The sequence below is a fragment of the Schistocerca cancellata genome, chromosome 1 (genome assembly GCF_023864275.1).
Source record: "Schistocerca cancellata isolate TAMUIC-IGC-003103 chromosome 1, iqSchCanc2.1, whole genome shotgun sequence".
NCBI classification, from domain to species: domain Eukaryota; kingdom Metazoa; phylum Arthropoda; class Insecta; order Orthoptera; family Acrididae; genus Schistocerca; species Schistocerca cancellata.
The window spans coordinates 93,426,952-93,442,859 of NC_064626.1; the positions used below are offsets into that span (position 1 = coordinate 93,426,952).

At 46.7% G+C, this 15,908-nt stretch overlaps 5 non-coding genes and 1 pseudogene across 5 annotated transcripts; 5 read left to right on the top strand and 1 right to left on the bottom strand.

Moving 5' to 3' along the window:
* Positions 1-802: 802 nt before the first annotated feature.
* Positions 803-877, bottom strand: Trnat-ugu (transfer RNA threonine (anticodon UGU)). Its single transcript has one exon. It is a non-coding gene; the product is annotated as a tRNA-Thr (tRNA).
* A 174-nt stretch (positions 878-1,051) lies between these two features.
* On the top strand, positions 1,052-1,126 carry Trnat-ugu (transfer RNA threonine (anticodon UGU)). Its single transcript has one exon. It is a non-coding gene; the product is annotated as a tRNA-Thr (tRNA).
* A 364-nt stretch (positions 1,127-1,490) lies between these two features.
* On the top strand, positions 1,491-1,565 carry Trnat-ugu (transfer RNA threonine (anticodon UGU)). Its single transcript has one exon. It is a non-coding gene; the product is annotated as a tRNA-Thr (tRNA).
* A 364-nt stretch (positions 1,566-1,929) lies between these two features.
* On the top strand, positions 1,930-2,004 carry Trnat-ugu (transfer RNA threonine (anticodon UGU)). The gene has a single exon. It is a non-coding gene; the product is annotated as a tRNA-Thr (tRNA).
* A 364-nt stretch (positions 2,005-2,368) lies between these two features.
* Positions 2,369-2,443, top strand: Trnat-ugu (transfer RNA threonine (anticodon UGU)). Its single transcript has one exon. It is a non-coding gene; the product is annotated as a tRNA-Thr (tRNA).
* Positions 2,444-7,559: 5,116 nt separating this feature from the next.
* Positions 7,560-7,677, top strand: LOC126105663 (5S ribosomal RNA; annotated as a pseudogene).
* The last annotated feature ends 8,231 nt before the right edge of the window (positions 7,678-15,908 follow it).

A 15,908-nucleotide genomic window follows, 5' to 3' on the forward strand; every position in this document is an offset into this window, starting at 1 on the left:
TGGAGACAACTGTTCCAATGGCTGCGGTAAGGTCCCGAGCAAGGCTACCTGCAGTACTCCGTGGCCGTCTGGGGACACTGATGGTGAGATATCGGTCTTGTTGTGGTGTTGTGCACTGTGGACGTCCCGTACTGTAGCGCCTGGACAAGTTTCCTATCTGCTGGAATCGTTGCCATAATCTTGAGATCACACTTCGTGGCACACGCAGGATCCGTGCTACGACCTGCTGTGTTTGACCAACCCCCAGTCGCCCTAGTAATCTACCCCTCATAACGTCATCAATATATGTTCTTTGAGCCATTTTCAACATACAGTCACCATTAGCACGTCTCAAAACGTCTGCACACTTACTCGGTGCACCGTACTCTGACATGCACCAACACACCTCTGCGTATGTGGACTGCTGCCAGCGCCACCATGCGACGACTGCAGGTCTGACGCACCGCATGGCCATACCCCGAGGTGATCTAAGCCCGCAAACCGCCCACCAGAGCGTTGTTTCACCATGTTTCAGCATTATCCTTAATATTTGAGAATGAGTGTATATTACTCCATATCGAGCGTGCTGGCACAGAGGTGAGACAGTCTACTCGTATTCGGAAGGACAGCGGATCAAATCCGCGTCAGATCGCGTTTTCAGTAATTTTCATATATATATATATATGACGGTAGTATCTGTTCCCGAAAGATCAGTTACCGTGGATGACCATGCAGCTTTGCTAGAAATGAAATGATAATTAAATGGACACCCTAGCTGCAAACAGGCGTTGATGTACTTCATTGGGGACATGTTGAAAATGTGTGCCCCGACCGGGACTCGAACCCGGGATCTCCTGCTTACATGGCAGACGCTCTATCCATCTGAGCCACCGCGGGCACACAGGATAGTGCGTCTGCAGGGACTTAACCCTTGCACGCTCCCCGTGACATCCCCATTCCCAACATGTCCACACCACTACATTCGTAGTGCGCCTAATAGATGTTTGCCCATCATACTCATTACTCGTGGCAAACTAATCTACCAAGTCCCTGCAGACGCACTATCCTCTGTGCCCGCGGTGGCTCAGATGGATAGAGCGTCTGCCATGTAAGCAGGAGATCCCGGGTTCGAGTCCCGGTCGGGGCACACATTTTCAACATGTCCCCAATGAAGTACATCAACGCCTGTTAGCAGCTAGTGTGTCCATTTAATTATCATTCATTTGTAGCAAAGCTGCATGGTCATCCACGGTAACTGATCTTTCTGGAACAGATACTACCGTCATATATAGTTAAAATATGGCTTCCCGGCCATGGACCTTCTTGTGCGAACACACACGCTATGCCCGAACTCGTACGGGACTTGGTAGATTAGTCTGCCACGAGTAATGAGTATGATGGTCAAACATCTATTAGGCGCACTACGAATGTAGTGGTGTGGACATGTTGGGAATGTGGGTCTCACGGGGAGCGTGCAAGGGTTAAGTCCCTGCAGACGCACTATCCTCTGTGCCCGCGGTGGCTCAGATGGATAGAGCGTCTGCCATGTAAGCAGGAGATCCCGGGTTCGAGTCCCGGTCGGGGCACACATTTTCAACATGTCCCCAATGAAGTACATCAACGCCTGTTAGCAGCTAGTGTGTCCATTTAATTATCATTCATTTGTAGCAAAGCTGCATGGTCATCCACGGTAACTGATCTTTCTGGAACAGATACTACCGTCATATATAGTTAAAATATGGCTTCCCGGCCATGGACCTTCTTGTGCGAACACACACGCTATGCCCGAACTCGTACGGGACTTGGTAGATTAGTCTGCCACGAGTAATGAGTATGATGGTCAAACATCTATTAGGCGCACTACGAATGTAGTGGTGTGGACATGTTGGGAATGTGGGTCTCACGGGGAGCGTGCAAGGGTTAAGTCCCTGCAGACGCACTATCCTCTGTGCCCGCGGTGGCTCAGATGGATAGAGCGTCTGCCATGTAAGCAGGAGATCCCGGGTTCGAGTCCCGGTCGGGGCACACATTTTCAACATGTCCCCAATGAAGTACATCAACGCCTGTTAGCAGCTAGTGTGTCCATTTAATTATCATTCATTTGTAGCAAAGCTGCATGGTCATCCACGGTAACTGATCTTTCTGGAACAGATACTACCGTCATATATAGTTAAAATATGGCTTCCCGGCCATGGACCTTCTTGTGCGAACACACACGCTATGCCCGAACTCGTACGGGACTTGGTAGATTAGTCTGCCACGAGTAATGAGTATGATGGTCAAACATCTATTAGGCGCACTACGAATGTAGTGGTGTGGACATGTTGGGAATGTGGGTCTCACGGGGAGCGTGCAAGGGTTAAGTCCCTGCAGACGCACTATCCTCTGTGCCCGCGGTGGCTCAGATGGATAGAGCGTCTGCCATGTAAGCAGGAGATCCCGGGTTCGAGTCCCGGTCGGGGCACACATTTTCAACATGTCCCCAATGAAGTACATCAACGCCTGTTTGCAGCTAGGGTGTCCATTTAATTATCTTTTCATTTTCATATACTTCTCCAATCGAATCTGTGCTCTCTACCTAAAAAATCGCCATCTACGGGACCTTACATTCTAATCTTTTTTCATTCGTATTTTACCCCACGCCATTCGCTCCATGCTGTCATGATTGCTACTGAGGAACCAGATCATGTTATGATGAAAGGCAGGGAATCGCAATGTGGGTGACAACGACCAGCAATGGCTTACACCAACTACGCGGCCATGTCGCTCCAGTTTTATTAACGGAGGCAAACAATTTTATACTCTGCCATATAGGTCATGAATATGTGGTATATAGTTTCTTCTCTAGTGAATGGATACAGGAGAGCATGGTGACAGTGTTGTACAAATTTCAGTATAAAATATATTAATTCGGTACGTTTTATCTTGTGACAAATCGCCTCGGCTACCAAGACATAAGGAGTGTATTCAGTACAGCTTCATACTGTGGACTAGTGAAGAAAATACTAACTTTCGGAATATCTAGTAAGTTACTTCCATAGCTGACAAGCTAGCGTTGTATGATGCAGCCTGATAACAGGCTTGTTTCTCTCCCAGGAGAGACGTATGAAAATGCTGAAAAAGCTGATCCGACGGATGCCTGAAGACAGTCGCCAAGTCTCGCGAAAGTCTCCTTTCAAAGTTCCAAGAACCAGCAGCAAGAAAGGAATATACTAGAATCCCTAGAAATGGCTCATGTGGAAACTTGAGGGCAGTGTTTGTCTCATTACAATGCTACAGAGCGTTAAAGCACACATTCTTGCAACACTCTGCGCGACAGTGGATGGGAAGAGACCCTATCCTGTGGTACAATGGAATACAAGTTCTGCAGTGCATTACACACTGGTTAGCAGAGTACAGATGTAGGAACGGAAAACACAAGGAAGAGACAGGAATAGTAAAAAAATATTCGGAACAAATATGATAAAGATAATGGAAGAACTAAAAGATGACTATTTAAATTTGCAGATTAACAAATTCCAGGACAGTTCACTTTCTGCTAAAGAAAAAAGCATATTATCAGCTGGCATGAGGAATCTAATTTAGCTTCTGCCAATATTAAATGGTGATCGAGGAAAATAAAATTTACATAAATTTAAACAAGAAGTTGTATGATAAAATTTATGATAGCATGTCACTGTGGCGGTCCAGCTATATTGTTCGTCCATAAGGCTTTTTTAGTTCCTCTACTAAGTTATAAGACTAGGACGATGTTGCTGAACGACAGAATTAAGCTATATGTAGCAGATAAATTTTGTACTAAATGTATAGATTAATTTTGAGAATGAAGTCATGATATGATCCATGTAGACTGTATTCTTTTTTTTTATCTACCCTATTGGCCAATTTCAGCCTTTGGACATTTTGAAGCACTTACCTTGAGCTTCCCGAAACATTTTATATCACTGGTACGTGTGGACAGGAATACATCCTATTTCTGTGCAAGTGTGGCACAAAAAGAATACACTATTGTACATGGTCTCTACCACTATCTTATTCATAAACCACATCGCAGACCGTATGTCCAGAACGTTGCACCTCTAGTTCGTTTAGCTCGTAATCTGGGCTGCAGTCATTACGTTTCACACGTGTCCTACTACGTACATGATCTCCGCAACATTACCTTTCAACAAGATAACGCAATACTACACGTTGCCCGTGCTGTTTTAGGCTACCTCGATACAGAGGCTTCTTTTCCTGTGCCAACCTTTTCATCTCCTACCTTCCAAACTATTTGCTGGATGTATTCCAATCTCTCCCTTTCTCTACAGTTTTTACCCTCTATAGCTCCCTCTAGTACCATGGAACTTATTCCCTAACGCTTTACAGATGTCCTATTATCCTGTCCCTTCTTCTTGTCTGTTTTTTTTTTTCATACATTATTTTCCCCGCCTGTTCTGCGGAGAACCTCTTCTTTCCTTACCTTATCCGTCCACCTAATTTTCAACATAATACTTTTGCACCACATGTCAAAATCTTCGATTCTCTTTTGTTCTGGTTTTCCCACATTCCATATTTCACTACCATACAATGCTGTGCTCCAGACTTACATTATCAGGAAATTTTTCCTCACGTTAAGACCTATGTTGATATAGCAAATTTCTCTTGGCCAGAAAAGCCTTTTTCGTCAGTGCTAGTCTGGTTTTTATGTCCTCCTTACTCTGTACGTCGTAGATTATTCTGCTACATATGTATCAGAATTTCTTAACTTCGTCTACTTCGTGATCCCCAATTTTGATGCTATCCTTTCACCTTGGATTTTAATTCCATTCTTGAACCTTTCTTTCATTTCTCTTATTACTTCTTCGATACATATAAATTAAACAGCAGCGGCGAAAGACGATATCCCTGCCTGATAAGCTTTGTAATCCGAGCCCTTCGTTCTTGGTTGTCCACGCTTTATTACTCCCTCTTGGCTCTTGTACGTATTGTATATTACCCGTCTCTCCTTATAGCTGAACCCTGCTTTTCTCAGAATTTCGAACATATTGCACCGTTTTACACTGTCGAACGCTTTCACCAGGTCGACAAATCCTATGAACGTGTCTTTATTTTTCTTCAATCTTGGTTCCATTATCAATCGCAACGCCAGAATTGCTTGTCTGGCGCCTTTACCTTTCCTAAAGTCAAACTGATCGTCATCTAACACAACCTCAATTTTGTTTTCCATTCTTCTGTATATTTTTCTTCTTAGCAATTTGGATGCATGAGCTGTTAATCCGATTGGGCTATAATTCTCACTTTGCCGGCTCTTGCTGTCTTCGGAATTATGTGGGCGATGTTTGTCCTAAAGTCTGATGGTATATCGCAAGTTTCATACATTCTGCACAGCAGAGTGAATAGTCGCTTTGTTGTCACTTCCCCCAACGATTTTAGAGATTCTGATGTAATGTTCTTTATGTGTTCTGCCTTATTTGATCTTAAGTTTTCCGAAGCTCTCTTAAGTTCTGATTCTAATACTGGTTCCATTATCTCTTCCTTGTCGACTCCTGTTTCTTCCTCTATCACGCCATCAGACAAGTCTTTCCCCTCGTAGAGTCCTTCAATGCACTTTTTCTACCTATTCCCTATGTACTCTGCACTCAACAGTGGAATTCCCATTGCATTCTTAATGTTGCTCCCTATGTATGTCTTACTATTTTTGTTTCACGATATTTACTTTTGCTTGTCCTTATGTTTTGTTGTGTGCAGCCGTTGTCATTTATCCTTCCTCACAATTAATTACGAACAATGCAAACTAAATATTATTCACTGTGTCGTCACTATATAAGTACGAATTATTTGTGTGTCCACTTAAAAATTAGTCTTTTGTCACTATGTAATCTAATATGGGACTCATTTTTGAAAGGTAGATCACTTTGTTATGATCGCTGTCTCCTGTGAGAAGCGTAGCCTGTTATACACGTGAATGTTCGCCGTGCATACGAACCATCTTCGTCAAGGCTTCTCCAACGCAGTCGTTGCTATCAAGCCGCCTGAAGGCGCTGCGAGGAGAGATCACAGTTGCATAACTACCTTCTAATTTCGTGTATGCTTCTCCCCCTCTGTGAATGGCTGTCTATTGTTTCTTTTCTGGTAAATAAGGCCTCGACGCTGTTCGACCTGTGTGACTATCCTAAACTGTCACGGCTTACTCTCAAACGTGTTTTGTGTTAGAACAGGTGACTTCAATGACTAAAGTGCGCGTCATTTATGTTGGCGGCCGAGTTTAGGTTTGTTCTGCGCATCTGACGTCACAAAACACAGTCAGCCAATGAACAGGGAACGACGTTGCCAGATCTCGACTGCAGAGCAGAGCACAGCATGGACGAGTGTCTTCAGTTTTAGAAACATTCAGTCATAAATAAAGTAGTAGAACAAAAGCAATGTCTTGATAGCAGACTTTGTTTTATAGAAAGTTTGGAAAAAGCATTCTTTATACCAATTGCTTCATATTCTATTAATTAATTAAACCAAAGAAGCAATAAGGCTCCTAATTCAGGCGATAGCAAGGAAAAGTGTTTGTGTCAATTTCACGAACCGCTTTTTCGCAATAAAGAACAGCGGTAATTGTTTATTTCCTATTGTACTTCGACTAAGTGTGAGTAATTCATAGTCATACCAAGTGTTTGTCAGAATTTTGCGTGACTAGTTAGAACCCTTATGTAGTTACAAAACAGGTCGAGATGGGTTAGCGTAACGGTAAAGGCGTTGGGTTAGTAAGTGAAAGGTGAACAGTTCAAACTTTGTGCAGTGCTAAATATTTTCTTTGTTTAAAAACAATATCGAAGTGTCTTACATCACGGATTTTATTCGTTTGAATGCAATTTTTTGAAATTTCTAGTGCTTTGTCTCTTTATTAACCCCTTCGCTGCTGCAGACACGTGAGCCCCGCATTCCGCGATTTTGTCACTGCACTGCTCGCCTGTGCTGACACATGGTGTTCCGACTGCTTTGACACTCTTATCATTCGATTCCACAAAAACTATTTGGCCCAAAAATTAGATTTTTACACATCTTCTTGACTGATACCTTCCCCCCATAAATGACTTAATTTTGTTTCGATGTTCAACGCAGTTATTATGCAGCATTAAATATAGTAAACCATTGCACGAAATTTTGAAGAGTTTGCAGAGGTAAAAGTGTGTCAGCACAGGCGAGCAGTGCAGTGACAAAATCGCGCACAGCGCGGAATGCCAGGAGCACGTCTCTGTAGCAGCGAAAGGGTTAATGCGGCCGTGGTAAAGTGGCTTTACTTCATGAACTGCGCGCTCCCCCCTAAACGTAAGCTTGCGAACTATGCTGTACTATGGCGCTGCTTCTCTTGGCGCGTGCGTCGTGTGCAACTGGCAACGCAGCAATCTCCCGCGTCTGGGCGGGCATGCGCGAGCCGCCAGGATAAAAGAATTGAACTATAGTTGCGTAGCTGAGCAATTTGGAGCAAAACCACCGTGGTACGCACTGTATTGTAGGTGGCCCAAGAGTGAAAAACAACAGAACTGTTATCGACAGCGGGACTAACGAAATGTTCGAAGTATTAACAGAAGAGCTTTGTGTCAAATGGCAACGGCCTTGCCGCAGTGGGTACACCGGTTCCCGTCAGATCACCGAAGTTAAACGTTGTCGGGCGTGGCCGGCACTTGGATGGGTGACTATCTGGGCCGCCATGCGCTGTTGCCATTTTTCGGGGTGCACTCAGCCTTGTGATGCCAACTGAGGAGCTGCTCGACCGAACAGTAGCGGCTCTGGTCATAGAAAACCATCATAACGACCGGGAGTGGGGTGTGCTGACCACACGCCCCTCCTATTCGCATCCTTCCCTGAGGATGACACGGCGGTCGGATGGTCCCGATGGGCCACTTGTGGCCTGAAGACGGAGTGCTTCGTGTCAAATAAAACGCCTTTTGACGAGATTCAGTACCCATACCTCGGTAGCTCCATAGATCGCCAGAGCGTATTGCTGCAGTCTACCGAAGCAGTGACGAGTTGTCGGTGTTCTGTTATTGAAATTTAGATCACAATATGAACTGATAAACATAGACCCCAAACTAAATTAATTACACTGAGGTGGCAAAAGTCACGGGATACCTCGTAATACCGTGTCGAGCCTCCTCTTGCCCGGCGTGGTGCAACAACTCGATGTGACATGGACTCAACAAGTAGCTGGGAGTCTCCTGCAGAAATATTGAGCCCTGCTGCCTCTACAGCTCCGTAATTAGGAAAGTTTTGCAGGTGCAGTATTTTTTGCACGAACCGACCTCTCGATTATGTCCCATAACTATTCGATGAGATTCGTGTCGGGCGATCTGGTTGGTCAATTCAGTCGCTCTATTTGTCCAGAATGTTCTTCAAACTAATCACGACCAGTAGTTTCCCGGTGACGTGGTGCATTGTCGTTCATAAAAAAATCTATCGTTGTTGGGCAACACGAAGTCCATGAATCACTGCAGATGGTCTAGAAGCAGCCGAACATAGCCATTTCCAGTCAATGATCGGTTCAATTGGATCCAGTCCATTCCATGTAAACGCAGCCCACACAGGTATGAAGCCACCACCAGCTATCACAGTGCCTCGTTTTCAACTTGGGTCCATGGGCTCATGGGGTCTGCGACACTCGAATCCTATCATCAGCTCTTAGCGAGTGAAATCAGGACTCATCTGACCAGGCCACAGTGGTCTATGGTCTAACTGGTACGGTCACGAGCCCAGGAGAGGCGCTGCAGGCGATGTCGTGCTGTTAGCAAAGGCAGTCACCTCGGTTGTCTGCTGCTATGCGTTTGTCGTACGTCGCACTTTGATTTCTGCGGTTATTTCATGCAGTGTTGCTTGTCTGTTAGCACTGAAACTTCTGCGCAAACGCTGCTGTTCTCGGTCATTATGTGAAGGCCGTCGGCCGCTGCGGTGCCTGTGGTGAGAGGTAATGCCTGAAACCTGTATTCTCGGCACACTCTTGACGTTATGGATCGTGGAATGTTGGATTCCCTAACGATTTCAAAAATGGAATGTGTCATGCTTGTAGCTCCAACTAACATTCCACATTCAAAATCTGATAACTGCCGTCGTGCCGGCATAATCACGTCGGACACCTTTTCACATGAAACAGCTGAGTACAAATGATAACTCCGCCAAAGCACTGCCTTTTTATCGCCAGTGTACTCGATACTACTGCCATCTGTATGCGTGCATATCGTTACCCCACAGTGTACATTACCTCAACTACCGTTACAATATAATGTGGCTTATTTAAAAAAGCAAATACTAGTGAATTTTGCATAATTCCAGTTGATAACTAACTATGGAGCGGTTTATGGGGAAACTTGGCTTATAAAAACAAAATTTTGAGAACGCAGTATATCATCTTATTCCTAGAAAGAACTGCAGGGACATCATTCCATCGTACTTGGTACTGTATCATCATATTCGCAATATTTGCACTCGTTAGTGTTCTTTGCCGTTACCAAAATGTTCTTTGCATCAAAAATAGTACAGAGTGTGAGTATGACACACTAATTAACAAAATAGTAAAGCAGCCCAGACATGTGATCGGATCTGAATGGAACTTCGTCCCAGTTCCCAGGATATGTAAATGACTAGAGCTACAGTTCTCTGTAGCTGGCACAACTACCACTAGAGTGCATTAGCGTTGTTCGTGTTTAGTGCCATTAGCAGGAGTGGTAGGGTATACAAGGGGCGAAAACAGCGACACATGTTGGTGATCACTGAAGGAATACTGTGTACTCGTGTGAGACAGCGTTATCAGCACAAGACTGAGTTTGAAAGAGACCTCACTGTGTGTATCCAACTGACGAGCCGGTCGAATCGCGCAACGTCAACACCTGTGAGGCACTCACACGTTGCCGTACGTGGGATCGTGAGGCACCATACTATTCTTCAAGGTTCCAGTCAAGCACATCTGACCACCGCAAGCGAGGATCCCCGTATTGTGCACCTAGCTCAACGAAACCTCTTCCAACGAGTATACGAGGTCTGTCCAAAAAATTCCAGAACATTCGTAATTTAGCGCCAATGGTGTGTTGGAGCGAAATGCGGTTGGTGTGTTGTCACCGCCAGACACCACACTTGCTAGGTGGTAGCCTTTAAATCGGCCGCGGTCCGTTAGTATACGTCGGACCCGCGTGTCGCCACTATCAGTGATTGCAGACCGAGCGCCGCCACACGGCAGGTCTAGAGACACTTCCTAGCACTCGCCCCAGTGGTACAATCGACTTTGCTAGCGATGGTTCACTGACAAAATACGCTCTCATTTGCCGAGACGATAGTTAGCATAGCCTTCAGCTACGTCATTTGCTACCACCTAGCAAGGCGCCATTACCAGTTACTATTTAGATTATGAATAATGTACCATCAAGAGCGATGTTCACCATTTATGGATGAAAGTTAAGTATTCCACCAACTACGTCAGTTTTTTCTACAGTCTAATTTCCTTGTTCTGTTCCAGACCTCACGCCAGCCTGCGTGAGATAAAACGCGTGCCTTTCGCCTTCCTCTAGTATACCGGGTTGGCTCTCTTGCCAACCCACAACAGTTGGCATCCCTGCACACGCATGTGCTCAATGTGTAACTGCCGAAAGTTTCGTTGTTATCTGTTAGGCATTATCCAGTGCTGTATTGAGTAGAACGTTATGACGCGCAGTTTGCGAATTTCGAGATAGCAGAGTTAGAGGAGCAACGTCTGCATTAAATTTGGCATGAAACTCAAGAAAACCTTTACAGAGACGCACCAAATGATGCAAGAAGACTACGATGATGAGGGTTTAAGCCGTATTTGGTGTTAGGAATGGTTCACACAGTTTAAAAATGAGCGGACGGAAGTTAACGATGACCTTCGGTCAGGACGCCCTTCGACGTCTACGGCGGACGCTCATGTCAGGGACGTCAACGAAACTGTGCGTGCCAATCGTAGAATGACTGTACGAAATTCCAGAAGAATGTAACATTTAGTTGGTTCAAGTCATCCTCACACATCTTGGAATGCATCGTGCTGCCACTAAGATTGTCCCACGGCTCATGAGTCAAGACCAGCAAGACCTTCGCCTAGTAATCTGTGAAGAGCTTTTGGATCGCGGAAATGAGAACGAGATGCCGCTTAAGAGAACCATAACCGGTGATGAGACTTGGGTCTACAGTTATGATGTTGATACAAAGGTTCAATCTTCACAACGAGTCGGGAAAGACTGTTAATCTATGGTAATATCGGGTCTTGTTGCGACACCTACGAGAAAATATGAGTAGGAAACAGCCTTTGACGTGGCGAGACAATTCACGGCTTTTGCATCACGATAACGCACCCGCACACATTCATCCCTGTTGGTGCGTGGCTACTACACAAAAAACCGAATCACTGTGCTGCCTAATTCTCCGTACTCTCCAGACCTGACCTTCGGGATTTTATTTTTATTTCCAGAGTTGAAAACCCCGTTGAAAGGACGAAGACTTGCAACGATAGACGAGATAAAAGAAAATTCGCAGATGGCGTCCAGCAAGAGGTGTACCAAGACTGCTTTCGGCAGTGGAAACGGCGTTTGGAGCGGTGTATCTGTTGTGGCGTAGCAAGACAGCCACACCACTCGGAGGTAGCCGAAAGGCACGCTAACTAATGCAGACGGGCGTGAAGTCTGAAACAGGATAACTATTGAATGGTAGCAAGAAAAGTACGTAGTTGCTTTATACTTAACTTTTATTCTCTGATGAATACAGCGTTCTTCTTGAGACATTTATACTATAACTCTCAAAGTAGGTAAGGCTAATGGCGCCTTGCTAGGGCGTAGTCATGTGCTTAGCTGAAGGCTATTCTAACTGTCTCTCGGCAAATGAGAGGAAGGCCTCGTACGTCTAGTCGCTAGCAATGTCGTCCGTACAACTGGGCGAGTGCTAGTCCGTCTTTCTAGACCTGCCATGTGGTGGCGCTAGGTCTGCAAGTACTGATGGCGGCGACACGCGGGTCCGACATGTACTAATGGACCGCGGCCGATTTAAGCTACCACCTAGCAAGTGTGGTGTCTGGCGGTGACACCACAGTATCAGTTGGCGAGGAGTGTATTCCGAAGGAGACCATGCATATTAAGTAAAGGGTAAGCGCAGACGAAGATCCGGAATTGCTTCAACAGACGTCAAATATGCGTCTACCGCGCGACAACAAGTAATGGACTCCGTGCAACGTTCCGTGTCATCCGCAGGTTAGCAGCAGCTCGACTGGGAAATTTCCGTCCCATCCGTAGGATGCTGTTAACAGCACAACACACCACGTTTGGAGTATTGCAGTGGCCGGGAAGCATGTAAAGCTGATGAATGGCGTGGCATTTTATTGAGCGACAAGTCAAGGGTTTGCGCTACCCCGAGATGACCGTCGTCGGGAAGTATGGACGCGACCTAAGGAGGGGTTCTATGTTTCCAATTTTTTGAGAGGCCAAGCAGTGCTACTCCTTTCATTATAAAGCTTGGAACCATGGGTTATGACTTCAGGTCACAGCTGGTAGTGAATGAGGGAGCTCTCACGGTGCAGCAGCACGCCAAGGACATCCTGCGTCCTCTTTTGTTACCTCCCATGCGACAGTATCGTGGTGCCATTTTTCGACAGGACAATGCTCGCCCACACATGGCGCGTTTCTGTATGAACCGTTTGGGTGATAAAACTTCCTGGCAGATTAAAACTGTGTGCCCGACCGAGACTCGAACTTTGCCTTTCGCGGGCAAGTGCTCTACCAACTGAGCTACCGAAGCACGACTCACGCCCGGTACTCACAGCTTTACTTCTGCCAGTACAGGCTGTGGCTAAGCCATGTCTCCGCAATATCCTTTCTTTCAGGAGTGCTAGTTCTGCAAGGTTCGCAGGAGAGCTTCTGTAAAGTTGGGAAGGTAGGAGACGAGGTACTGGCAGAAGTAAAGCTGTGAGTACCGGGCGTGAGTCGTGCTTCGGTAGCTCAGTTGGTAGAGCACTTGCCCGCGAAAGGCAAAGTTCGAGTCTCGGTCGGGCACACAGTTTTAATCTGCCAGGAAGTTTCATATCAGCGCACACTCCGCTACAGAGTAAAAATCTCATTCTGGAGGCGTTTGGGTGATGTTGAAGTACTCCCGTGGGCAGCCAGACGCCAAATCTGTTCCCGATAAAATATGTGTGGGACAGCAACTCTGTCCCTTGGCAGTATCAACTATATCGAGGACAAGTTAGAATAGCTATGGGTCGGCTTGTTTCAGAAGAGCTAATAACGTCTTCACGGCACCATCCCCAACCGAATCAGCACATTCATGCCGGGCAGAGGAGGTAACGGGGTAGGGGACGGGGGGGGGGGGAGGACTACAACGTCTTATCTTGAAAGGGGATTTTCTATCTGACATCTCGATATTCAAGAAATAACCAGTCCTGTCGCAGTTGTAATGTTCTTTTATTTAGAACATGACCGGTTTCAAGCTCTTATACGCCCATCTTCAGGGGTTATAACTTCGTGCTTTGACCCCCAGCGCCGTTGTGGACGAATACAGGATGCGGTATATTACCAGCGAGCGCAGAGCACGGGGTGATAACACTTGAAGATAGGTATATAAGAGCCTGAAACCAGTCGTGTTCTAAATAAAAGAACCATCCAGCTGTAGCAGTATTTTCAACCTCTGCGATTTTCAAGAAGTTTTGGCCATAAATATTAATGAAGTTGCAAGTTTTACAAATGTACTCAGCCTCTGTAGTATCGATGTAACCATACTCATTTTGAGTCTTTCCTGAGACCACAGATGTTGGTCAGAGAGGTTAGTTCTTTTGTAGGGAATTGCAAGTGTGTTAGTGAGCATGAGTGTAGATTTGCGTGGCGGAAGATATCCTGTACCATCACGAATCATTTCCTTTCCTGTTCCACTCACAAACAGAGCGAGGGAAAAACGACTGTCTATTTGCTTTCATATGAGCCCTAAATTCTAGTATCTTATCTTCGCGGTCCTTACTCGCAATATACACTCCTGGAAATGGAAAAAAGAACACATTGACACCGGTGTGTCAGACCCACCATACTTGCTCCGGACACTGCGAGAGGGCTGTACAAGCAATGATCACACGCACGGCACAGCGGACACACCAGGAACCGCGGTGTTGGCCGTCGAATGGCGCTAGCTGCACAGCATTTGTGCACCGCCGCCGTCAGTGTCAGCCAGTTTGCCGTGGCATACGGAGCTCCATCGCAGTCTTTAACACTGGTAGCATGCCGCGACAGTGTGGACGTGAACCGTATGTGCAGTTGACGGACTTTGAGCGAGGGCGTATAGTGGGCATGCGGGAGGCCGGGTGGACGTACCGCCGAATTGCTCAACACGTGGGGCGTGAGGTCTACACAGTACATCGATGTTGTCGCCAGTGGTCGGCGGAAGGTGCACGTGCCCGTCGACCTGGGACCGGACCGCAGCGACGCACGGATGCACGCCAAGACCGTAGGATCCTACGCAGTGCCGTAGGGGACCGCACCGCCACTTCCCAGCAAATTAGGGACACTGTTGCTCCTGGGGTATCGGCGAGGACCATTCGCAACCGTCTCCATGAAGCTGGGCTACGGTCCCGCACACCGTTAGGCCGTCTTCCGCTCACGCCCCAACATCGTGCAGCCCGCCTCCAGTGGTGTCGCGACAGGCGTGAATGGAGGGACGAATGGAGACGTGTCGTCTTCAGCGATGAGAGTCGCTTCTGCCTTGGTGCCAATGATGGTCGTATGCGTGTTTGGCGCCGTGCAGGTGAGCGCCACAATCAGGACTGCATACGACCGAGGCACACAGGGCCAACACCCGGCATCATGGTGTGGGGAGCGATCTCCTACACTGGCCGTACACCACTGGTGATCGTCGAGGGGACACTGAATAGTGCACGGTACATCCAAACCGTCATCGAACCCATCGTTCTACCATTCCTAGACCGGCAAGGGAACTTGCTGTTCCAACAGGACAATGCACGTCCGCATGTATCTCGTGCCACCCAACGTGCTCTAGAAGGTGTAAGTCAACTACCCTGGCCAGCAAGATCTCCGGATCTGTCTCCCATTGAGCATGTTTGGGACTGGATGAAGCGTCGTCTCACGCGGTCTGCACGTCCAGCACGAACGCTGGTCCAACTGAGGCGCCAGGTGGAAATGGCATGGCAAGCCGTTCCACAGGACTACATCCAGCATCTCTACGATCGTCTCCATGGGAGAATAGCAGCCTGCATTGCTGCGAAAGGTGGATATACACTGTACTAGTGCCGACATTGTGCATGCTCTGTTGCCTGTGTCTATGTGCCTGTGGTTCAATCAGTGTGATCATGTGATGTATCTGACCCCAGGAATGTGTCAATAAAGTTTCCCCTTCCTGGGACAATGAATTCACGGTGTTCTTATTTCAATTTCCAGGAGTGTATGTTGGCGGCAGTAGAATCGTTCGGCAGTCAGCTTTAAACGCCGATTCTCTAAACTTTCTCAATATTGTTTCTCGACAGCAACTTCACCTCCGCTCCAGGGAGTTCCCGAACCATCTACATTGTACGCGTTCACCAGTGACACATGTAGCAGCCCTCCTCTGAATTGTTTCAGTGTCTCCCTTCAGTCCGACCAGGTGCGGATCCCAAACACTAGAGAATAGATCAGTCCAGAGTCTCGTATGCGGTCTCTTCTATACAGGTGAACCACTCTTTCCTAAAATTCACCTAATGAACCGAAGTCGACCATTCGCCTTCCCTACCGCAGTTCCCATACGCTCGTTCCAGTTCATATCGCTTTGCAGCGCTAAGCCCAGATAAACGACTTGACTCTGTCAAGCAGGACACAAGTTCTTCTTACTCATCCGCATTAACTTACACTTTTCAGATTTAGAGATGGGTGCTATTCATCACGCCAACTAGAGATTTCGTCTAAATCTTCTTGTATCTACGTAGAGTCACTCAA